Raw genomic sequence first — 26,528 nt, 5'->3', positions numbered from 1 at the left:
TTCGTTCAAGTGTTTGCAGTGTTAATACCATATAGCTCCCCTTTTCGTGGTCTATCAGACTTTACATAGTGTAACACCTCCCAAGCGAACCAAAGACTTCAGAAGTCGAACTTGCATCACTTCCAGGAATGTCTCAGGCACCGGTTGTGGCCTGAAGACGCCTTCTTGTCCTCAGCGCCGAAAAATAAACTATTAAAATATCATCCACGCACTGCTTGATATGATTTGCTCTTTTTGGCTGATATACGGTACCTGTAGTACCTTGGGTACAACCAAAATATTTATGAAGTAGGCTGTTTGTAAACGATCCATGTTTCATTGTTGGTGTTCCTGAAACAGACTCCACATTAGATGCATTCCAGTTCCCCTGCCAACAGCAGTGAAGTCGAGAGCATAAGTCTCTACTGATATTCTGTAGCGATACTCCGTTATATTCATTAGAGTTTTATAGAAGCGTCACCGCAATGTCTCTGCTGCTAAAGTAAATAGCATAGCCAATGGTGGACGTCCTTGGTAGAATCCTCGTAACAATAATATTAGTATACTGAAGGATACGTCAACTTTAATTTTGATGTTGACTTAGTAACAAATCACATGACTATCTCAACAAACTTTTCAGCGATGTCGCTTTGACAATATACACTTTTCTACATAGGAGTAATCAGTTCGACTGTAAGCATTCTTAAAGGCTAAAAACGCTAACAGTACAGAAAAAATTGCATATCGTGCCATCACTGCCACATTACCAAATGTTGATAGTACTATATATTTGACATTCTGGGGCTAGGAATTACACTGTTTTGATAATCAAACAAGACTTGCTAAATAATTTGAGTGATGAATTGCGAACACGGATCATGAATTTAAAATCGGTATTGTTAAACGTTATTGGGTGAAGATGGCGTAATTATTTTCTTTTTTGAAAAGATTCTTTCACAATTCAGACCGTGATGCCACACATAAAATCAGGTGTTAATTCATCTCGTCGTAGTACGTCGTTTTAAATTTGTGTTAATTTCGGTCCTTTTACGTATCCATAACATTTATGGAATCTGCGGGGATTCCATCAATGCTCGGGAAGCTATTAAGAGGACTTTGTTTCATTATTGGAGTATTGTAGGTTAGGCTAGTTTGTTATCACACCCTAGTAAAGAGTTTGGGGTAGCCAGATCGGGCTGTGAATGTCTTGCGCTTCTCTGTTAATATACAGGTGGTTGAAATCTCGTAAAATGTATTGTTTTATCTTCTACTGAGTGTCAGATACATGGTCGTGCTTGTACATTACATACTCACTGATATGTTGACGAAGTACGAAGTGTTTCTCTTTCGTTACGTAACCAATTTAGAAGTTTTGGAAATCAGGGGCATGATCCATTGATCTCATTACAAATACCTGAGTAGCGATACACGTTAATTGTACTATTTTAGTTTCATTCTGTTTAATTCACGCTAAATGTCATTCTATATTTTCCGTATCTTCTAAAGCTGTCTTAAAGCCAAGAAATTATAAGTGGAGTGTCTCCAGTGTGAAGTTCCTCCTGAAACTACTTATAATTTTCAGTCTAGTATTTTACCCATCGTCATCAACTGTAGTCGTATACAACGAAATAATAAACAGTCGCTTGTAGGAAGAAATTTTCTTTGTGGGTTTTGGGAACTTACTGCCCTTCTTAAGAAGGTATACCTATCGCATTATTTGCAAGTGTCAACGATAAGATGCACACAGAAAAGTGCCATGATCCTAAAAGAAATATACAGGAGCAGTAAGTGATACAATAGTGAATCCATTTCTTCAACATGAGCTCTTATTGTTTTAACTGGCCACTAAGCGCCCGAAACTGATAAAGAAATTAAATTCATTTTATGCAACTGGCTGCTTATTGTTTGGTTAGAATTTTCAGTTTACCATACAATAACCAGAACTGTAAATCTTTCTGAATCTTGATGAAAAACAGTAATACATAATCCTCAAAGTTTTTCGATTTCTTTCCTGACAAATGATTTTTAAAAATATTATTTTTGAAGTCTAGCAATCGCATCCAAAATTGCTCGTGGCTAATAAAATCTTCCGCAACTGCTGTTACAATTTGTTGTTGTTATGGTCTTCAGCCATGAGACTGGTTTGATGCAGCACTCCATGCTACTCTATCCTGTGCAAGCTTCTTCATCTCCCAGTACCTACTGCAGCCTACATCCTTCTGAATCTGCTTAGTGTATTCATCCCTTGGTCTCCCTCTACGATTTTTACTCTCCACGCTGCCCTCCAGTACTAAATTGGTGATCCCTTGATGTCTCAGAACACGTCCTACCCACCGATCCCTTCTTCTAGTCAAGTTGTGCCACAAGCTCCTCTTCTCCCTAATTCTATTCAACGCCTCCTCATTAGTTATGTGATCTACCCATTTAATCGTCAGCATTCTTCTGTAGCACCACATTTCAAAAGCTTCTATTCTCTTCTTGTCTAAACTATTTATCATCCACGTTTCACTTCCATACATGGCTAGACTCCATACAAATACTTTCAGAAACGACTTCCTGACATTTAAATCTATACTCAATGTTAACAAATTTTTCTTCTTCAGAAACGCTTTCCTTGCCATTGCCAGTCTACATTTTATATCCTCTCTACTTCGATCATCATCAGTTATTTTGCTCCCCAAATACTATAACTCCTTTATTACTTTAAGTGTCTCATTTTCTAATATAATTCCCTCAGCATCACCCGACTTAATTCATCTACATCTACATGTACATGACTACTCTGCAATTCACATTTAAGTGCTTGGCAGAGGGTTCATCGAACCACAATCATACTATCTCTCTACGATTCCACTCCCGAACAGCGCGCGGGAAAAACGAACACCTAAACCTATTTTTTCGAGCTATGATTTCTCTTATTTTATTTTGATGATCATTCCAACCTATGTAGGTTGGGCTCAACAAAATATTTTCGCATTCGGAAGAGAAAGCTGGTGACTGAAATTTCGTAAATAGATCTCGCCGCGACGAAAAACGTCTTTGCTTTAATGACTTCCATCCCAATTCGCGTATCATATCTACCACACTTACTCCCCTTTTACGTGATAGTACAAAACGAGCTGCCCTTTTTTGCACCCTTTCGATGTCCTCCGTCAATCCCACCTGGTAAGGATCCCACACCGCGCAGCAATATTCTAACAGAGGACGAACGAGCGTAGTGTAAGCTGTCTCTTTAGTGGAGTTGTTGCATCTTGTTAGTGTCCTGCCAATGAAACGCAACCTTTGGCTCGCCTTCCCCACAATATTATCTGTGAGGTCTTTCCAACTGAAGTGGTTCGTAATTTTAACATCCAGGTATTTAGTTGAATTGACAGGCTTCAGAATTGTACTATTTATCGAGTAATCGAATTCCAACGGCTTTCTTTTGGAACTCATGTGGATCACCTCACACTTTTTGTTATTTAGCGTCAACTGCCACTTGCCACACTCTACAGCAATTTTTTCTAAATCGCTTTGCAACTGATACTGGTCTTTGGATGACCTTACTAGACGGTAAATTACAGCATCATCTGCGAACAACCTAATAGAACTGCTCACATTGTCACCCAGGTCATTTCTATAGCTCAGGAACAGCAGAGCTCCCACGACGCTTCCCTGGGGAACACCTGATATCACTTCAATTTTACTCGATGATTTGCCGTCTATTACTACGAACTGCGACATTCCTGACAGGAAATCACAAATCCAGTCGCACAACTGAGACGATACCCCACAGGCATCTCGCATTGAAGTCCGTGCCAAATTTCGCGCGTCTGTAAATTTTAGCCAGACTCCGGGATTTCGCGTTCTTCTGAACTTCGCATGCTTTTTCCGTTGCCTCTGCAACAGCGTTCGGACCTGTTTTGTGTACCACGGGGGATCACTTTCATGTCTTACGAATTTATGAGGTATGAATCTCTCAATTGCTGTTGCTACTATATTTTTGAATTTGAGCCACATCTCGTCTACATTTGCATAGTCAGTTCGGAAGGAACTGAGATTGTCTCTTAGGAAGGCTTCTAGTGACACTTTATCCACTTTTTTAAATAAAATTATTTTGCGTTTGTTTCTGGTGGATTTGGAAGAAACGGTATTGAGCCTAGCTACAACGACCTTGTGATCACTAATCCCTGTATCAGTCATGATGCTCTCTATCAGCTCTGGATTGTTTGTGGCTAAGAGGTCAAGTGTGTTTTCGCAACCATTTACAATTCACGTGGGTTCGTGGACTAACTGCTCGAAATAATTTTCGGAGCAAGCATTTAGGACAATCTCGGAAGATGTTTTCTGCCTACCACCGGTCTTGAACAAGTATTTTTGCCAACATATCGAGGAAAGGTTGAAGTCCCTACCAACTATAACCGTATGAATGGGGTATTTATTTGTTACGAGACTCAAATTTTCTCTGAACTGTTCAGCAACTATATCATCGGAGTCTGGGGGTCGGTAGAAGGAGCCAATTATTAACTCAGTTCGGCTGTTAAGTATAACCTCCACCCATACTAATTCGCACGGAGTATCTACTTCGACTTTACTACAAGATAAACCATTACTGACAGACACAAACACTCCACCACCAATTCTGCCAAATCTATCTTTCCTGAACACCGTCTGAGACTTCGTAAGAAATTCTGTAGAACTTATTTCAGGCTTTAGCCAGCTTTTTGTACCTATAACAATTTCAGCTTCTGTGCTTTTTATTAGCGCTTGAAGCTCAGGGACTTTCCCAGCACAACTACAACAATTTACAACTACAATTCTGACTGTTCCTTGATCCAAGCACGACCTGTATTTGCCATGCACCCTTTGAGATTGCAGCCCACCCTGTACTTTCCCGAGGCCTTCTAACCTAAAAAACCGCCCAGTCCACGCCACACAGCCTCCGCTACCCGTGTAGCCGCCAGCTGAGTGTAGTGAACTCCTGACCTATTCAGCGGAACCCGAAACCCCACCACCCTATGGCGCAAATCAAGGAATCTGCAGCCAACACGGTCGCAAAACCGTCTGAGCCTCTGATTCAGACCCTCCACCCGGCTCTGCACCAAAGGTCCGCAGTCGGTTCTGTCAACGATGCTGCAGATGGTGAGCTCTGCCTGCATCTCATAATCAAGACCGACAGCCTTCACCAAATCAGATAGCCTCCGGAATTTCCTCAGATCCAAAGCGACACACGTCATCAGTGCCGACATGTGCCACATGTTCCACATGAGGAGTGACTCCACCCGGAATGCACGCGGAGTGCACACTGGATTTCTTCCCTTCCTTAGCCGCCATATCCCTAAGGGGCCCCATTACTCGCCTAACATTGGAGCTCCCAACAACCAATAAGCCCACCCTCTGTGACTGCCCGGACCTTGAAGGCTGAGAATCATCCTCTGAAACAGGGCAGGCAGCGGCATCTGGCTCAGCCAGAGACAGTGCCTGAAACCTGTTTGTCAGACGCGGCGGGGAGGCTTTCTGATCAGCCTCCGGGGAGGTCCTTCGCTGCCTGCCACGCCTTGGGACGACCTCCCAATCAACCACAGGTGAGGGCTCAGCCCCACTGCGGGCAGCAACCGGGGCAACCACAGCGGCAGGCCGATCTGGGGACAGACGTGACGAGGTTGAGATCCCTGTGATAACCAAGTCCGGCTCCCCACAGTGGTGTCCATTGGCAACAGCCTCAAGCTGCGTGACCGATGTCAGCGCCGCTTGCAGCTGAGAGCGATGGGATGCCAACTCAGCCACCATCCGAACACAGCAATCATAGTCCCTGTCCATTCTAATCGATGTTGAACACCAGATACTGAAACACGAGCCCGTGCCTAGATAACGCAAGGGAAACACGCAAAGAATGTATTAACTAACCTCTACAAAAGCCTAACGACTGCGCTACAAGCTGCCTGAATTTACCATTACGGTAACTAAAATTCGAAATTACACCTCCTATACGAAACTCACACGCAATTTAAGTAAGTATCTACGAAGTAAACACTAAGGCTCGATGCTACAACTCTCAAATACTATAATACGCCCAAAATTTATGAATTAAACAATGCAAGTACCCAAAAACACGCAAAGAAATTAAGAATTAAACTATGTAACAAATAAGTAAGCTGGAGGTATACGACTTGCTGCTGCAGCTGCTTATCCAACGGCGGCAGGTAGCACACTAGCTGCGACCAACCGACACTGGCCGTTCAAAACAAAAACAGAAGACAGACGACTACGCGAATTTACACTATTCAGGTACTAAAGCGCGATGCAACAACTCTCAAATACTATAATACGCCCGAAATTTATGAATTAAACAATGCAAGTACCCAAAAACACGCAAATAAATTAAGAATTAAACTATGTAACAAATAAGGGAGCTAGGAGTATACGACTTGCTGCTGCGGCTGCTTACCCAACGGCGGATGCCTCGTTTTGCTTTTGCTGATGTACATCTTATACCCTTCTTTCAAGACACTGTCCATCCCGTTCAACTGCTCTTCCAAGTCCTTTGCTGTCTCTGACAGAATTACAATATAATCAGCGAAACTCAAAGTTTTTATTTCTTCTCCATGGATTTTAATACCTACTCCGAACTTTTCTTTTATTTCCTTTATTGCTTGCTCAATATACAGATTGAATAACATAGGGGATAGGCTAAAACCCTGCTTCACTCCCTTCCCAACCACTGCTTCCCTTTCATACCCCTCGACACTTATAACTGCCATCTGCTTTCTGTACAAATTGTAAATAGCCTTTCGCTCCCTGAATTTTACCCCTGCCTCCTTCAGAATCTGAAAGAGAGTATTCCAATCAATACTGTCAAAAGCATTCTCTAAGTCTACAAATGCTAGAAACGTAGGTTTGCCTTTCCTTAATCTTTCTTCTAAGATAAGTCGTAGGGTCAGTATTTCCTCACGTGTTCCAACATTTCTACGGAATCCAAACTGATCTTCCCTGAGGTCGACTTCTATCAAAATTTTTATTCGTCTGTAAAGAATTCGCGTTAGTATTTTGCATCCGTGACTTATTAAACTGATAGTTCGGTAATTTTCACATCTGTCAACACCTGCTTTCTTTGGGATTGGAATTATTATATTCTTCTTGAAGTCGGAGGGTATTTCGCCTGTCTCAAACATCTTGCTCACCAGACGGTAGAGTTTTGATAGGACTGGCTCTCCCAAGGCTGTCAGTAGCTCTAATGGAATGTTGTCTACTCCGGGGGCCTTGTCTCGACTCAGGTCTTTCAGTGCTATGTCAAACTCTTCACGCAGTATCTTATCTCCCATTTCATCTTCATCTACATCCTCTTCCATTTCCATAATTTTGTCCTCAAGGACATCGCCCTTGTATAGACACTCTATATACTCCTTCCACCTTTCTGCTTTCCCTTCTTTCCTTAGAACTGGGTTTCCATCAAAGCTCTTGATATTCATGCAAGTGGTTCTCCTTTCTCAAAAGGTCTCTTTAATTTTCCTGTAGGCAGTATCTATCTCACCCCTTGTGAGATAGGCCTCTACATCCTTACATTTGTCCATTAGCCATCCCTGCTTAGCCATTTTGCACTTCCTGTCGATCTCATTTTTGAGACGTTTGTATTCCTTTTTGCCTGCTTCATTTACTGCATTTTTATATTTCCTCCTTTCATCAATTAAATTCAATATTTCTTCTGTTACTCATGGCTTTCTACTAGCCCTCGTCTTTTTACCTATTTGATCCTCTGCTGCCTTCACTATTTCAACCCTCAAAGCTACCTGTTCATCTTCTACTGTATTTCTTTCCCCCATTCCTGTCAATTTTCCCCTTATGCTCTCCCTGAAACTCTGTACTACCTCTGGTTCTTACAATTTATCCAGGTCCCATCTCCTTAAATTCCCACCTGTTTGCAGTTTCTTTGGTTTCATTGTACAGTTCATAACCAATAGATTGTGGTCAGCGTCGACATCTGCCCCTGGAAATGTCTTACAATTTAAAACCTGGTTCCTAAATCTCTGTCTTACCATTATATAATCTATCTGATACGTTTTATTATCTCCAGGGTCCTTCCATGTACGCAACCATTGTTCATGATTCCTAAACCACGTGTTAGCTATGATTAACTTATGCTCTGCGCAAAATTGTACCAGGTGGCTTCCTCTTTCATTTCTTAACCCAATCCATATTCACCTACTATGTTTCCATCTCTCCCTTTTCCTACTCTTGAATTCCAGCCATCCATGACTAGTAAATTTTCGTCTCCCTTCAATACCTGAATAATTTATTTTATCTCATCATACATTTCATCAATTTCTTCGTAATCTGCAGAGATAGTTGGCATATAAACTTGTACTACTGTAGTAGGCATGAGCTGAGTGTCTATTTTGGCCGCAATAATGCGTTCACTATGCTATCTGTAGTAGCACTCCTATTCTTTTAATCATTATTAAACGTACTCTTGCATTACCCCTGTATGATATTGTATTTATAACCCTGTATTCACCTGACCAAAAGTCTCGTTCCTCCTGCCACCGAACTTAACTAAATCCCACTATATCTAACTTTAACCTATCCATTTCCCTTTTTAAATTTTCTAACCTGCCTGCCCGATTGAGGGATCTGACATTCCACGCTCCGATCCGTAGAACGCGTTTTCTTTCTCCTGATGACAACGTCCTCTTGAGTAGTCCCCGCCCGGAGATCCGAATGGGGGACTATTTTACCTCCGGAATATTTTACCCAAGAGGACGCCGTCCTCATTTAATCATACAGTAAAGCTGAATGCACTCGTGAAAAATTACGGCTGTAGTTTCCACTTGCTTTCAGCCATTCGCAGTACCAGAACAGCTAGGCCATTTTGGTTAGTGTTACAAGGCCAGATCAGTCAATCATCCAGACTGTTGCCCGTGCGACTACCGAAAGGCTGCTGCCCCTCTTCAGGAACCACACGTTTGTCTGGCCTCTCAACAGATACCTAAAGTACGGCTATCTGTATCGTTGAGGCACGCAAGCCTCCCCACCAACGGCAAGGTCAGTTGTTGGTTGGGGGGGGGGGGGGGCGGTTGTCGGTTACAGTACCTTTATTAAAAGTCCCAACTGGTTTCGCGTAGACAGAGATGCGGCTTCAGGTTATCTGTGCAAGAAATTAAAACATTACAAATTACAATGGTGTAAGGATAGGTGTGAATATCCATAGAGCGCCAAATATCAATGAGAGCTGCATACTCTCAGGCTTTATAAACAGTCACGGCATGGCAGAGTGACTGATAAGACCCAACTCCTGTCATCCATCGTCAAGATAGAAACAGGAAACACGTTAAAAGCGGTAGTCCATGGCTAAATTGATTGGGACCACGAACGCCTGTTTGTGTGTGTTATGAAGCGGGATGAACCTAGTTAAATTTCTGTCTGTTGCATAAATATGTGAACTAATTAAAAACACCACATTAGCAAAATGGTTCAAATGGATCTGAGCACTATGGGACTTAACATCTGAGGTCATCAGTCCCCTAGAACTTAGAATACTTAAAACTAACTAACCTAAGGACATCACACACATCCATGCTCGAGGCAGGATTCGAACCTGCGACCGTAGCGGTCGCGCGGTTCCAGACTGAAGCGCCTAGAGCCGCTCCGCCAGCAAGGCCGGCTACCCACATTAACACGTCTTCACTACAGCAGATAGGTGTAGTCGAGGTTAAGGGTCATATCATTCCGTAGACAGTATAGAAGTGAGTACGGAGGCAGCGTAAATTGTTCTGAGGAACCAGAATTACGAGCAGTGCGTGCGACGTGGCGCCAGCGAGAGTCTCGGACCGAGGTGACGAAATCTATGAAAAGAGGAGTGGCGGACGGGCTTTACAGGGCGGCTCATAACGTACTGCTGCGTGTTACACGGTCATTAACAGCTTTTCTTTTCGAAGACATTACTAGTTAAATCGATTTAAACCTTTGAAAAACAAGATAATGCAGGGTGTTCGGAAATCGCCGTTACACACACTACTGGTCATAAAAATTGCTACACCTTCAAGAAATGCAGATGATAAACGAGTATTCATTGCACAAATATACTAGAACTGACATGTCATTACATTTTCACGCAATTTGGGTGCCTAGAGAAATCAGTACCCAGAACAACCACCTCTGGCCGTAATAACGGCCTTGATACGACTGGGCATTGATTCAAACAGAGCTTGAATGGCGTGTACAGGTACAATGGCCCATCTAGCTTCAACACGATACCACAGTTCATCAAGAGTATTGTGACAAGCCAGTTGCTCGGCCACCATTGACCAGACTATTCAATTGATGAGAGATCTGGAGATGTGCTGGCCAGGGCAGCAGTTGAACATTTTCAGTATCCAGAAAGGCCCGTACAGGGCCTGCAACATGCGGTAGTGCATTATCCTGCTGAAATGTAGGGTTTCGCAGGGATCGAATAAAGGGTAGAGCCACGGGACGTAACACATCTGAAATGTAACGTCCACTGTTCAAAGTGCCATTAATGCGAAGAAGAGGTGACCGAGACATGTAACCAATGGCACCCCATACCTTCACGCCGGGTGATACGCCAGTATGACGATGACGAATACACGCATTCAGTGTGCGTTCACCACGATGTCGCCAAACACGGATGCCACCATAATGATGCTGTAAACGGAACCTGGATTCATCCGAAAAAATGTCGTTTTGCCATTCGTGCAGCAAGGTTCGTCGTTGAGTACACAATCGCAGGCGCTCCTGTCTGTGTTGCAGCGTCAAGGGTAATCGCAGCCTTGGTCTCCGAGCTGATAGTCCATGCTGCTGCAAACGTCGTCGAACTGTTCGTGCAGATGGTTGTTGTCTAGCAAACGTCCCCATCTGTTGACTCAGGGATCGAGTCGTTGCTGCACGATCCGTTACAGCCACGCGGATAAGATGCCTGTCATTTCCACTGCTAGTGATACGAGGCCGTTGGGATACCGCACGCTTTTCCGTATTACCCTCCTGAACCCACCTATACCATACTGCCGGCCGGAGTGGCCGTGCAGTTCTAGGCGCTTCAGCCTGGAACCGAGCGACCGCTACGGTCACAGGTTCGAATCCTGCCTGGGGCATGGATGTGTGTGATGTCCTTAGGCTAGTTGGGTTTAATTAGTTCTAAGTTCTAGGCGACTGATGACGTCAGAAGTTAAATCGCATAGTGCTCAGAGTCATTTGAACCATTTTTATTCCATATTCTGCTAACAGTCATAGGATCTCGACCAACGCGGGCAGCAATGCCGCGATACGATAAACCGCAATAGCGATAGGCTACAATCCGACCTTTATCAAAGTCGGAAACGTGATGGTACGCATTGCTCATCCTTACGCGAGGCATCACAACAACGTTTCACCAGGCAACGCCGGTCAACTGCTGTTTGTGTATGAGAAATCGGCTGGAAACTTTCCTCATGTTTTCACGTTGCAGGTGTCGCCAACGGCGCCACCCCTGTGTGAATGCTCTGAAAAGCTAATCATTTGCATATCACAGCATCTTCTTCCTGTAGGTTAAATTTCGCGTCTGTAGCACGTCATCTTCGCAGTGTATCAATTTTAATGGCCAGTAGTGTACTTCTAGAAATTGTAGTGGAGTTTGGGTACATAAAATTTTGATTTAGAATCCATGGTAAGAAACGTAGTGCTTCCTTTCTGTGGCGGTTTTTGTTCAGACGAGTAACGCGTCCACGTTTGCTGAGTGAAACAGAAATGTCTCAAGAGTTGCTTATCCTGTTACTCAATAGGATAGACTGGACAACGTGTGCTACGTCAGACGGTCACCTGACTTAGAGTTGGAGGGAGGACTGCTGGCAAGAGTTCTGGTCGGTTTACTGGAAACTGAAGAGACACCAGGAGGGATGGAAAATATGTACCAGAACATGCTTCATTGGTGCAATGTCTGTAAAAACATTGGTGGTCACCACTAATGCGTCACTACCAACCTTTACGTCAAGTAAGCTCGGTTCTTTTTTGTTTTGGAATAATATAAACACGTGATGTTTAAATGTCCGTACAAGCAAAAGTGATAAATGGATGTCTTGTTATGTCTCCTTTCGAATTGTTACCTACATTTGTACTGTGTCACGCCTAATTTATTTCCGCATTATTCAAAATACTACGTACTCGCTCTCCTCTACAAGTCCTACAAGTTTATAATGTCAATTTCCGATCTCCCTGTATAGCCCTGGAAAGCGTAGCACGGTTGTGGCCGTGCGGTTCTAGGCGCTTCAGTCTGCAACCGCGTGACCGCTGCGGTCGTAGGTTCAAATCCTGCCTCGGGCATGGATGTCTGTGATGTCATTAGGTTAGATAGGTTTAAGTAGTTCTAAGTTCTAGGGGACTTATGGCCACAGATATTGAGTCCCATTGTGCTCAGAGCCATTTGAATCAAAGCGTAGCTAGTAACATAAATTTTTCTGAATGCCAAATGCTCTATTTTTAGAACCAGAAAGCTTGTAGGGTATCTGTAGTGTTTCAGGGTACGTAAGTAACACATAAAGAAGTGTGTATTTTGAAAATTGTACAATTACTTCAGCTAAGAATAAAACAAAATGGACCCAAGTCTTACGGATACAAGATCAACAGTAAGAAATAACAGTGTTCTGCAGGAATGTAGCAGTTAGTCGTATTGGTAGGATAAAGATTATCTACATACAGAATTAAAATTGGATAACAAACTTTTGTGGTGCACCTCGGTCTGAGCATTCGGTGTAATTTTGGGAAACTCTTTTTAGTGAACGGCACACATCAACTGCCTCTGTAGCATTGAGCGTAATACCTTTAGTTTTATATTAAAGAACCTGCAAATCTGAAATGATATTAGTAATTGAGAGGATTTTGCCCCACAAAATAGTATTCGAAAGGCGTGATTTCTGTTGCAAATTTCACTGAAACACATACCGCTGCCCGGAAGGAAAGCGCATTCCAGGTACTTCAGGGCACTATGCCATCGCTGTTTCCGGATCAGGCACAGTTTCTGGAGTAGAGAGTGCAAAATTCCGATTTGTGTAGAAACAATGACTGCTGTTTTGATTGCATTCCCACGTCGCATCAGCTAGTTTCCTCTTTTCCTCTTCGTCATCGTGTGGCTCTATAAGAATAACTTAAACCTAAATCACTGCAATCGTTTTTTGAACAAATATATCAAAATATACTAATTCTGGTTAAGAAACAAAACATGTGTGGGAAGAGTTACTATTTGTATCTGCGCCCCCAGGCAATAGTAAAGTCCATGATCGCAATTGTCTTCCTGTTTTTCCCTTTGAGTTCTTCAGCGATATAGTCTTTTATCACTGGCACATCAGTACTGTTAGCCTATGTCATGAACCAGTCCAGTCCAGAATGTTTTAATCTGCACTGAAGGCCCCGCCTTTCATCTGACAATGGAACAGGGAGTGAGTCAGAAGGAACTGCCCCTAGGAAATGACAAAGGCCCGCCGAGGTCCCGGAGGCGCGCTTGTCAATACGGGCCCCGCACTACTCCGCCGTATTGCAGCCGTCGCTACGGATTACGAGACTTGCGACGGGTCTGACTTCTCGACACATCACTGGACACCGCGCGGGCCTAACGCCACAGGTCCGTCGGGGGAAATCTCGGAAAGTTGCCGCTGTGGGCCTATGACAACGGCGGTCCTAACTGCAAATGGAAACACACACAGAAAAAATACATTTTCGTAGTTAATGCACATAATATGATAAATAAATTTATCTATTAAAACATTCAACACATCTTACACTTTAATTTTAAAAAATTGTAATTTTCTAGTGATTTTCCTGAGTTGTAACTCTACTAATGGTTTCATGATAAAGAAAAACACTGAAGTAACACAAGTCCTGGCATAGGGATATGCACATAGGCAGATAACGGTAGTATCGCGTACACGAGGTATAAAAGAGCAGTGTACTGCATAGCTCCCTTAGACACTCAGGTGATTCTCGTGATTTCCGACTTGATTGTAGCCGCACAGACTTTGAACGCGGGCTGTCACTGGAGCTAAAAGTATGGGCCATCCCATTTTTGGAATCGTTAGGGAATTCAGTATTTCTAAATGCACAGTAGACGCCGAGAATACCAAATTTTAGGCATTACCTTTCACCACGCACAACGCAGTGGTCGACGTCATTTGCTTAATGACCGGTAGCAGTGGAGTTTGCATAGAGTTGTAAGTGCTTATAGACAAGCATCACTGCATGAAATAACCGCAGAAATCAATGTGGGACCTACGACGGAAGTATCCGTTAGGATGGTGCTGCGAAATTTGGCGTTAATGGGCCATGGCAGCAGAATTCCGGCGCTAGTGCCTTTGCTAAAAGCACGACAGCACTTGCAGTGTCTCTCCTGGGAACGTGAACATATCGGTTATACCCTAGATGACTGGAAAACCGGGCCGATTTCGGTTGGTAAGAGCTGATGGTAGTTTCGAGTATGGCGCAGACCCCTCGACGCCATGGACCCAAGCTGTTAACAGGGTACTGTGCAAGCTGGTTGTGGCTCTATAATGGTTTCAGCTGACTGCAAATGGCCGGCCGCTGTGGCCCAGCGATTCTAGGCACTTCAGTCCGGAACCGCGCTGCTGCTACGGTCGCAGGTTCGAATCCTGCCTCTGGCATGGACGTGAGTGATGTCCTTAGGTTAGTTAGGTTTCAGTAGTTCTAAGTGTAGGGGAATGATGACCTTAGATGTTAAGTCCCATAGTGCTTACAGACATTAAGTCATTTATTTATTTTTGATTGGAAATGGTTATATTAAGGTACTTGGAGACCATTTCCAGCCATTCCTGGACCTCATGTTCACAAACAAAGATGGAATATTTGTGGATGACAAACCGCCATATCACCAGGCCACAATGGTTTAAGACTGGTTTGAAGAAAATTGTGGACAGTTTGACAAAATGATTTTGTCACCCACACCGACCGACAAGAACCCCATTGAACATTTATGGGACATAATGGAGCGGACATTTGATGCATAAAATGTTGCAGGGGCAACACTTTCGCGATTACGGACTGTTGTAGAGGCACAATGGATCAGTTGTTCTGCGCGAGAAGTCCAGCAGCTTGTTGAGTCGATGCACTACTACACCGGGAAAAAGGAGGGCCGATAAGGTATTTGAAGGTGTCCCACGACTTATTTCACTTCACCGTACATTCGTATAACGTCATACATGCTGTGCGTTTATAACATATAAATAAACCAATAAACCAGATTACTGTATTGTTTAAGACCACTCACAGAAATTTATTCATTTGTGTTCACTATCTGTATCTCTTTACAGGTAAACGATTTCCACTCATTTTAAATCAGTTTTTGCACAAACTAGATAAATGAAATATTTGACTCTTAAATAGTCGAATATCCTGATACATTCAACACAGTCACTGAACAACAAGTGAAGTACTTCGTAAGCTCCCTGTGGTGACTCAAATCGACTAGAACTCAAAATAGTACAAGATAGTTCCAAAAAAATCTCCGACGATCGAGCGTCAAGTCGTCATAGAAATAGCAAAGCCTTCCTTTGCAGTAATCTGTTTAGTGCCAGAGTCGACGGACTAAGGCAGGTTACTTCCATCAGTTCAGGTGATGTCACTAGCTGACTAGCTGTTTGATGATCCGAAGTAATCTAGCACTGCCGATAACTGGTCCCTCGCTACGCTCCGTAGCTTAGGGCTCCACAGATAAAACACGGAGCGAGTACGAACCCAAGACTGCAGGTTTCACACTTCATAATCAAGACCCAGCAGTTAGGTCATTGGTGCACTGTTCTCCGTCATCTCTGTTGTAGTTTCGCGAGTACCATGAACGTGAGAACGCTGACGTTGCCCCAATGCATATTCGTCAGCTATACCAACTTTTATATGTGCTTTGTTTCTGATTTTGTATATGGGAAAAAACAGCGAACGCATGGGAAGAATTCTATTGGAAGATGATACAAAAAGCAAAAGAACTAATACCACGGAAAAAGATCACTAAACTCCGTTGGTAGGACTCAGAGTAGAAATACGCAACAAACTCTTCCGGACTACAATATGAAAAATCTCCTGAAAGCCTATGTCATTTCCAAGAATCAAGAAAACAGCCTGCCAAACGTATTAGGCAAACGAAGCGAAGGTACATGAAGGAACATGAAGTAGAGCTTCCGCAACCACAACAGGAGATAATTATACATGACGTTCTCGAGGAAGATCAGCGGGTCCACTTTTCCAAATTTGTGCTTCTGGAAACCAGATGGAAAACTAGCACTAACTAATCAAGAGAATTATTGAGAACTGGCTCATTATTTGTCCGATGTCCTTAACTGACCTGAACCTGTAACAATATTTCCAGAACAGAACTGTACCTCCTACCTACCATAATCACTCCCACCAATATGGGAAGAGATCAATAAATACATACTTAAACTACAAAACAACAGGACATCTGGTGAAGACGGAATCATTGCGGAATTACTAAAGAACGTTGGACCAAAGTCACTACAGGAGCCTACGCAATTAAGCTGTGCCATCTGGCAACTGACGTCTGGAAATGTGCACTTCTCCATCCACGGCACAAGAAAGGAGACAGGACGAATGTGAACAACTGCAGAAGAATCTCCCTGCTACAAGTCACCTACAAAATTTTCTCATCACGCTTACTCCAGAGAACAAAAGAACAGTTAGAACACAAAATTGGTGGTTACCAGACAGACTTTCACTCTGGTCGTTCATGTACAGAACATACCACCAATGTGAGAACAATTCTAAAATACAAGGCCATTAGGAATGCGCCAATCATTTGCACCTTCTTAGATTTCAAGAAAGCATATGATTCTGTTGACCGAAAATACTTGTTCAACGTCCTACAAGAACAGGGACCTGACCCAAAACCACTACGATTAATGAGGCAGACATTAGCTAACACAACATCGAAAGTTAAATTCATGGGTATAATCTCAGATCCCTTCATGATCAAAACTGGAGTGCGCCAACGCGACGGATTATCCCCATTATTATTCAACCTAGACCTGGACAAAGTATTGAGGGAATGGGAAAAGAAATGAAAACTCAACGACACTGGAAACCAACACGCTTTGGAAGATGCCGGGACAAAATAGAAATGTCAAACCTAGCTTTCGCAGACGACCTGGCCATACTATCAGACTACGAAGCAACTGCAACCAAAGAAATAGAAGTACTAAAAGAATGCGAGGAAAGAGTTGCGCTGCAAATCTCTTTCGAGAAGTCTATTTTTCTGCTCAAAGGTAAACATAACAAACTAGACAAAAAATACGACAAAATAAACAGAGCTGCAAACTTCAATTATCTAGGTGAATTCCTTGAACCTATAGGAGGAGGAGAGGTCACAGAGAAGACTTGACTACAAAAAGTAAAGAGAGTGTTCGGCAAGACACAACACGTGTATAATCAAATAAAAATTTATTTATATTCACACAAAAGTCAGACACTACAACACAGTAGTCACGTCTGGAATAACGTATGCAAGTGAGACGCTAACAATCCATACGCAAAGTGATATGGAAAGGATACTGAAGGAAGAAAGTAAAATATGAGGGAAATTCTAGGCCCAAAACTGACAGAAGAAATGTTCAAATGGCTCTGAGCACTAAGGGACTTAACATCTGAAGTCATCAGTCCTCCAGACTTAGAACTACTTAAACCTAACTAACCTAAGGACATGACACTCATCCATGCCCGAGGTAGGATTCGAACCTGCGAACGCAGCAGCAGTGCGGTTCCAGACTGAAGCGCCTAGAACTGCTAGGCCACTGAGTCCACCCTATAAGAAGTGGGATACGCATTACACTCTAGGAAAACTACAGAGAAGATGTCAAACATAGCAGCAGATATCAGAAAAAGGAGGTTCAAGTTGTATGGGCACATCATCAGGCTGTCACCAAAATGACTCGCCGGGAGAAATCTAAAATACATACAAGGGGTCAAATCAACAATACCCTGGATCAAACTGGACGTAGAAGCAGCAAAGACCGATCCAATGGAATCTGAAGACGGAAATGTACACAGGGACAAGAAATACAAGGATAACGTGAGGTCAGAAAATGAACTCCCAAAGATGACGAGCTCTCATACTCCGAGGAGTGTAGGGGACGATGCGGGAGACGCGAACCGCCGTACTAGGCAAGCTCCTAGAGGAGGTGGTTTTCCATGGCCTTCCTCCGACCCTAATGGGGATGAATGATGATGATAAAATCGGCACAAAACCACCCAGTCGTCTCGAGGCAGGAAAAATCCCCGCCGGGAATCTAACTCGGAACCACGTGCACGAGAAGCGAGGACGCTACCGCAAGACCACGAGCTGCGGACAGTCCCGAATAATCCAGGGGCAAATTGTACTGAAGACAGAAAGAGATTCCATGGAAAAAAAGAGAGAGAATCACGAAGGTTAGAAAGAACGCTCAAATGAGGCAGAATGCTTTGCGTTATCTTACAAGGTCTCGACCCAAATAATAATAACAATACATAATAAAAATGTTTGTATGTATGTGTGTTACACGTATTCTCCTAAACCCCTAGACTCATTTCAATCAAACTTAGTACACATATCACTTTATGTCTGAAATGAACGGCCGTGATGTCAAATGGTTGAGGATGGAAAGCAAACGTAGTTCACGGCACATAAATACTCGTACTTAAGTCGTGCAGTACTTGAGAATGAGAGCACCCAGTGACTTGCAACAAACCTTAGACATAATTTCAAACCTTTACTGAGCTTTCCTTCGCTGACAGCCTCCACAAAATTATGAGAGGAAGAAAATTTATCGCTTACTACATTTTCGCTCTTCATATAATGTGCATTGTGCTGCCACCTACGGCCAGATACTCCATGTCAGCGACCTCAGTAGTCACTAGATATCGTGAGAGAGCAGAATGGGGTGCTCCGCGGAACTAACTGACTGACTACGAACGTGGTCAAGTGATTGGGTGTCACTTGTGTCATATGCCTGTACGCGAGATTTCCACACTCTTAAATATCCCTAGGTCCACTGTTTCCGTAGTGACAGGGAAGTGGAAACGTGAAGCGACACGTACAGCACAAAGGCGTACAGGCCGACCTCGTCTGTTGACTGACAGAGACCGCCGACAGTTGAAGAGGGTCGTAATGTGTAATATGCAGGGTGTGGGTGTTGCAGGGCGTAGGTATGGCGAATGCCCGGCGAACGTCATCTGCCAGCGTGTGTAGTGTCAACAGTAAAATTCGCAAGCAGTGGTGTCAGGGTGTGCTCACGTTTTTCGTGGAGGGGGAGTGCACCTCTTGTTGTTTTGCGTGGCACTATTACAGCACAGGCCTATATTGATGTTTTACGCACCTTCTAGCTTCCCACTGTTGAAGAGCAATTTGGGGATGGCGATTGCATATTTCAGCACTATCGAGCATCTGTTCATAATACACGGCCTGTGTCGGAGTGTTTGCACGACAAAAACATCCCTGTAATGGACTGGCCTGCACAGATTCCTGACTTGAATCGTATAGAGTACCTTTGAGATGCTTTGGAACTCCGACTTCGTGCCAGGCCTCACCGACCGACATCGATATCTCCACTCATTGCAGCACTCCGTGAAGAATGGGCTGCCATTCCCCAAGAAACCTTCCAGCACCTGACTGAACGTATGCCTGCGAGGGTGGCAGCTATCATGAAGGCTAAAGGTGGGCGAACACCGTATTGAATTCCAGCATTACCAATGGAGGGCGCCGCGAACTTGTAATTTCAACCAGGTGTCCGGATACTTTTGATCACATAGTGTACCTGCAAAATAACGTCATTGTATGAGACACACTTGAGGAAATATGAATTCATACAATTGAAATACTGGTTTGCGTGGGAAACTGCCTTTACATGAATGACCTTTCAATTTGTTATTTCTTGATCATCTAGAGCCCACATCTGACAGTAATGTTAATGATAAATGAAAACCAACTCAGCTGTATTTCTACGCATTAACTGTGTTACGAGTAGTTTCGTTTCACTGAACACGTTTAGTTTCATTCAGTTAAACAAAACAGGATATTTTACAGCGTCTTAACGAATATAATGAGTGACTCTCACTGATAACAATATTGTACTAGATCCTCGCCGACTTGTGCTGAAATCAAGAGATAGATAGTCTGGTGGTCGTACGAAATGGTAAAGACAACATCCAAGAACACTGATCGTAAGCATTCTACGCTCGGTTGGCGGAAGTATAGCCAACCGATACGGCATGCCGTACAGTAAAGTGACTGAATAGGTTCGCTCCTCGACAGAGGTAGCCTAAACATGTAAACGTAGTATTTGGTGTCTGTCGTCTGTGGTAGTAGGCTAAGCGGTCGAATTCGTTACAAGCAATGACGAAACCTTAAGTACAGAACTTAAAGAGGGCACAATTAATGCAAACAACTGAATAGGAGAACCGAGCAAAAACTAACGACACAGTTATGCACAATAACAAGATTACATCGTAATTGGATTGCTATGACTGGAATAAATATTAACTACATTTTTAGAATAATCGTGTAGAAATTTTGTGGAAGATAATATTCACCTCAGAGACGACGATGAGTTATTAGTAATGTTGTTCCACACGATGCATTGCCTTTTGAAAATGTAAAAGAGCTTCGGCAAACAATCTGGTGGTTATCGGTCGTTGTTAATATAATTACAGGCGAGCTATTTTAAGCTATCTCTAATAATTGAAAATGGAAGAGAACGTACAACAAAGGTTACACAGAGCTGTATCATCACTAGGATGATAACGCCATTGGTCTTGTTACACAACTGAACGTAAAGCAATTCATGTACTACAAAATAACCCGTAATTGTGATCATACAAACTGCTTATGACTGAAGAATAAAAGTCTGTACCAGAAATAAATTCATTGAACGTATAAAAGAACTAAAAATTGCTGAACATTGCAGGTAATGTCCGTTGCTAACAAACTAAAAGCGAGCGGTGCTTCATATTCTACATGTCTGTTCATTTAAGAGACGGATTCCAAAGCTTACACATGGTTGCATTGACACAGATTGATAAAGACGGAGGGTAAACAATTAAATATATGGAATAGTTGCAGACTAATTGTAAATGTTTTCACACAAAGTAATCGTGAGCAGTGAATAAAAGCGATTACCAGAAAACGTGTTGTCACTGAACATGTGGCATGCTAAATTAATAAACTGAATAGTTGCAGTCGTGTATTGCCAATTAACATCTAGTACAGACCTGGTAAAGAATAAAAGCCACTACATAATTAATTCAAACAACTGAAAAACAGACACTAACAAAGCTTTCTAACATGACTACGCACAATGACAAGGGATTAGATGGCGTTGCTTACACCAAACTACATCGCCATTTGACGCATATGAAGATAAGTAAATAACTATAAAATATAGTGTCAAAGAATTATGTAAAATAACCAGTATCAATAATTAAGATCTCACAGAATTACCATAAGCCATGAATAGTACAGTTACAGAAGACGCATTAAAAATGTAAAAGAGCTGCAGCAACCGACTTGTTGCTCATCGTGTACTATTGATAAAATTACTAGTGAGTTGTATTAAATTAGCTATAATTATTTACATTACAATAGAACAAATGGCAGAGGTTACACAAACCAACACTGAACAGCCAGAAAATTATGAACTATCGACATAAACACGTCCAGGCAATAGCAGCGTCACCTGGTAAAACATGAGTGCTAGTCACATACACGCACGGTTCATCTAGTATCCGTAAGCGTGCTGTCCATGCGTCGAATGGGGAAGGTGAGCGATCTGAGTTTAACAGAGGACGGGCTGTGATGGTCTGGAGGCTCAGCACGAGTATTACGGAAACCGCACGATTTGTCGGATGTTCGAAGAGAAATGTGGTGAGTGTCTTCAACACGTGGCAAAACAAAGATGAAACCACGTCCACACGGGGTGGAGTTGGGCGGACACCCACATTACACAGGTCAGACCTCGTAGGATTGGAAGGCTGGTTAAATAGGGCGGTAGCGAAACTAACGTCACACATTCTTGCTGGGCAGAGCTCGAATGTGTCTGGACACGAAGTGCACACCCATAACGCCGACGACCCTTGCATGTGCCCATGTTAACAATCACGACGACGGCAAATATCACTGAAATGGACACGTGATCGCCGGCACTGGACGTTGGCGCAGTGGCAGGGCGTTGCGTGGTCTGATGAATGCCAAAACCTTCTTCATCATATGGAAGGGAGGGGAATAGCAATTTGACTCTTGAACTGCGGGAGGGACACAAGCTGGCGTCGGCTCCATTACGCTCTGGGGAACGTTCATAATGGTTCAAATGGATCTGAGCACTATGGGACTTAACTTCTGAGGTCATCAGTCCCCTAGAACTTAGAACTATTTAAACTAACCTAAGGACGTCACACACATCCATGCCCGAGGCAGGATTCGAACCTGCGACCGTAGCAGTCGCGCGGTTCCAGACTGTGGCGCCTAGAACCGCTCGGCTACCCTGGTCGGCGGGAACGTTCACATGGGCTTCCATAGGTGCAGTGGAGCTCGTGCGAGGCACCATAACGGCCACGGAGTATCGTACACTGGTTGCAGACCACGTACACTTCTCCATGACAATCATTTTTCCTGACGGCAATGGCATTTTTCAGCAAGATAATGTGCCATGTCGCAAGGCCAGGGGTATGATGGAGTGGTTCGAGGAACATAGTGCCAAGTTCCAATTAATGTACTGGCACCCAACTCGGACAGATCTGAAGCTGTTTCAACACATCTGTATGTGATTGAAAGTGACGTCGAGCTCATCGCTCCCCTCATCGGAATTTATGGGAACTAGGTGAGTTGTGTGTCCAGATATGGTGCCTACTTCCTCCAACAACCTACCATGGCCTCACTGTTTCCATTTTATGACGCGTCGCCGCTGTTATCCGTGCTAGAGGTGGAGATATGAGCTATAGCGTAGGTAGTTCAAAAATGGTTCTGAGTTCTATGGGACTTAACATCTGAGGTCATCAGTCCCCTACAACTTAGAACTACTTAGACCTAACTAGCCTAAGGACATCACACACATACATGACCGAGGCAGGATTCGAACCTGCGACCGTTGTGCGTAGGTCGTCATAATGATCTGGCCCATCAGTGTGTAATTTCACTAGTTTATTGAGCCATGCGACTTAATTATACAGTCGACTGTGAATAATTACACTTAATATAACAGAACCGGTAATGGTGATCATATAAAATTATCATGTCTACAGAATAACAGCAACTAAAAATAGATGTTATCACTGTACTTGTTGAAGTATCAAAATAACAGCTGAGTAGTTCTCGTCTGTTGCTGTCAAACTAAGAGCTAGTGGCGCTGAGTTTTCAACGTATCTGTACAACAACTGAATAAATGCTGCAGCTTACACATAGATGCTGTAACGTTAAGCACACGAAGTAGTTAGTAATGTGTATGAAGCCATTGTTTCCTAAATAGTGAAAATAGTAAATGTGCCCACATGAAGAGATCGTGAACTACAAATTAAAGCCGTTACAATAAACCGTGTTGCCATTGAAATGCTGAACTTCAAAATAACTAAACTGGATAAAAAAAATGGTTCAAATTGCTCTGAGCACTATGGGACTTAACATCTGTGGTTATCAGTCCCCTACAACTTAGAACTACTTAAACCTAACTAATCTAAGGACATCACACACATCCACGCCCGAGGCAGGATTCGAACCTGTGACCGTAGCTGCCGCGCGGTTCCTGACTGAGCGCCTAGAACCGCTAGACCACCGCGGCCGGCAAAAACTGGATAATTCGAGTCGTGTGTCGACAACTAAATCGAGCTGTGTTATGCTTACTACTATTGTGTACAATAAAAGAGGAAATGAACAGTGGTTGTGTGAAGCTATATCATCATGAAATAGGTTCTCAAGCGAGTAATTGATTAAACAAACGATTCTGAAGCGAAACAACTCTGGCGTTTAGATCACCACTATGTGGACTAAAAGAATGTAAAATTTTAAAAAGTGAGATATATATATTTAAAATGAATTTCATCACCAGTGATTTTCATACAGAGCGCTACGTGGCGTTACCAATAAGAAAACCTAAACAGCCTACTTACATAAATTGTGAAAAAGATTTTAACAAATATGTGTTGGCCAGTGCCCAAAACAATTTGTAAAATTTTTTGTGGGGAGCATGGGGGCTATGTAAGTAGACTGTTTAGGTTTTCTTATTGGTAACGCCACGTAGCGCACTGTATGAAAAGTGCCCAAAACAATTTGTAAAATTTTTTGTGGGGAGCATGGGGACTATGTAAGTAGACTGTTTAGGTTTTCTTATTGGTAACGCCACGTAGCGCACTGTATGAAAATCACTGGCTGTGCTATCAGTCTGTGGCTAGTTTGCATTGTTGTCTGCCATTGTAGTGTTGGGCAGTTGGCTGTTAACAGCGCATAGCGTTGCGCAGTTGGAGGTGAGCCACTAGCAGTGGTGGATGTGGGGAGTGAGATGGCGGAATTTTGAGAGCGGATGATCTGGACGTGTGTCCATCAGAGACAGTAAATTTGTAAGACTGGATGTCATGAACTGAGTATATATATTACGACTTTTGAACACTATTAAGGTAAATACATTGTTTGTGCTATATCAAAATCTTTCATTTGCTAACAATGCCTATCAGTAGTTAGTGCTTTCAGTAATTAGAATCTTTTATTTAGCTGGCAGTATTGGCGGTCGCTGTATTGCCGTAGTTTGAGTAACAAAGATGTTTGTGAGGTAAGTGATTTATGAAAGGTATAGGTTTTGTTAATCAGGGCCATTCTTTTGTAAGGATTATTAGAAGTCAGATTGCGTTGCGCTATAAATATTGTGTGTCAGTTTAGTGTTGATCAGAATAAGTAAAGAGGGTAATGTCTGAGTACGTTCAGTTTTGCTCTGCTGTTTGAAAAGCAAGGCCATGTCACGGACGCGGGCAAACAGCAGGCCTATTCAAATGTGGCTACCTGGAGACCTCAGGTGGCCAGCAATGACAGAGCAAGAAGCATCACAATATATGCATAAATATATATATATAATATGATATAATCATACATATAATTATATAATATATATATATAGATTAAGATGCAGTCATCATTGAGGTCATTAATCTGGACATTTATTATTGTTATAGTTGTAGAATCAGCCAAGACACTCACTTATTTACGTTTATTATTCTGATCAAAATTTGATGTACAAAGTTAATGTTAATTATAAAAGAACATATTCCTCAACCTATATAATTAATTATTAATCATCTGTCAGCACCTGTATACCTATGAAAAAAATACACATAACAATAGAATTATGATCATCACCAATTCCCAAAGTTAATAACTGCATATACTACCAGTTAAGCTACTTGTTAAATTATTTTCCCTTAGAATGTTTATACTAGTCTAATTGCAACCCTATTCAAAGTAATACACTGTCACTGCGTATCACAAGATCGTCTGATCTCTAGGTATCGTCGTGGATGTCGTCACGAATATCTGTAACAACAAAGTGCACATCTGGACAAAACATACATGAATTAATGACTAGCTGAGCCTCTTCTTCATTTCATGCTTCAGCGTACTTCCTGTGGACAATCACAAACTACATAGCAAGTTTAGCACGAAATAACTGATACTTTCTATAATCAACCTGTCATGTACGGTCTTTCATGTTTTTACTCAGTGATACCTTCTCTGTCACTGTCTTCTTTCTGGAGCTCCTGCTATTACCTATGTCTGTCATTAACTCTTCCTTTTATGTTAATAAAGTAATATTTTATTTTACTAGTGGTACCTCCAAATTTAAAGATTTGAGTACATTATATAAAATCACTGCTCAACAACAGGACTGCCATGTCCTTATGTATTACCAACGATGTCATGTGCTTTGAACATATAGCACTTCTTACTTCCGTTCACTAATTTTTACGTGCCTATATCCCCTTATTACTTCCATTTCATGTCGCTGTAACACTCAAACAATATTTAGGTGTTCTGCAGAACTGGCCATCATGTACCCAATTCTTCTGTCTCTCTAAACAGGCATAAATACAACACTTCCATGTACAAAAAAGGGTGCGCTCTCGTGTAGCCATGTGGAGCAGGCCGCCTAGTGATCTCTCGTTTCTCTGAATGGAGACAAATCATACTGGGACGATACACCTGTGTATCATCGCAAACCACCGCTACCAAGTCACTAATTTCTGACCTCATTGCTAAATGTGGAAAACAGACACTCATTTCATTAAGTAGTTCTAAACATTTTTCAAAAAGCAGGCATTCTCTGTTAATACGTTCCACATCAATTTGGTATCAAACTTATCTATTCACACATTTTAACTACTTTGTTTTGCAGTACCTCACATTTCTCATTCTTATTTTATTCCTTTATGTACAGATAGCACATCTTAAACTCCAGACACCATTTAAATTGTACGCTTTGCTAGCTGGGCACATAGTTATATTCTACACAAATAAACATACCCTAATTTTCTCATTCTCGACGTACTGCCCTTTTATACACTGTAAT

Source organism: Schistocerca piceifrons, chromosome 3 (assembly GCF_021461385.2).
Source record: "Schistocerca piceifrons isolate TAMUIC-IGC-003096 chromosome 3, iqSchPice1.1, whole genome shotgun sequence".
In the NCBI taxonomy this organism is placed as follows: Eukaryota; Metazoa; Arthropoda; class Insecta; order Orthoptera; family Acrididae; genus Schistocerca; species Schistocerca piceifrons.
Note: the sequence above shows the minus strand (reverse complement) of the source record.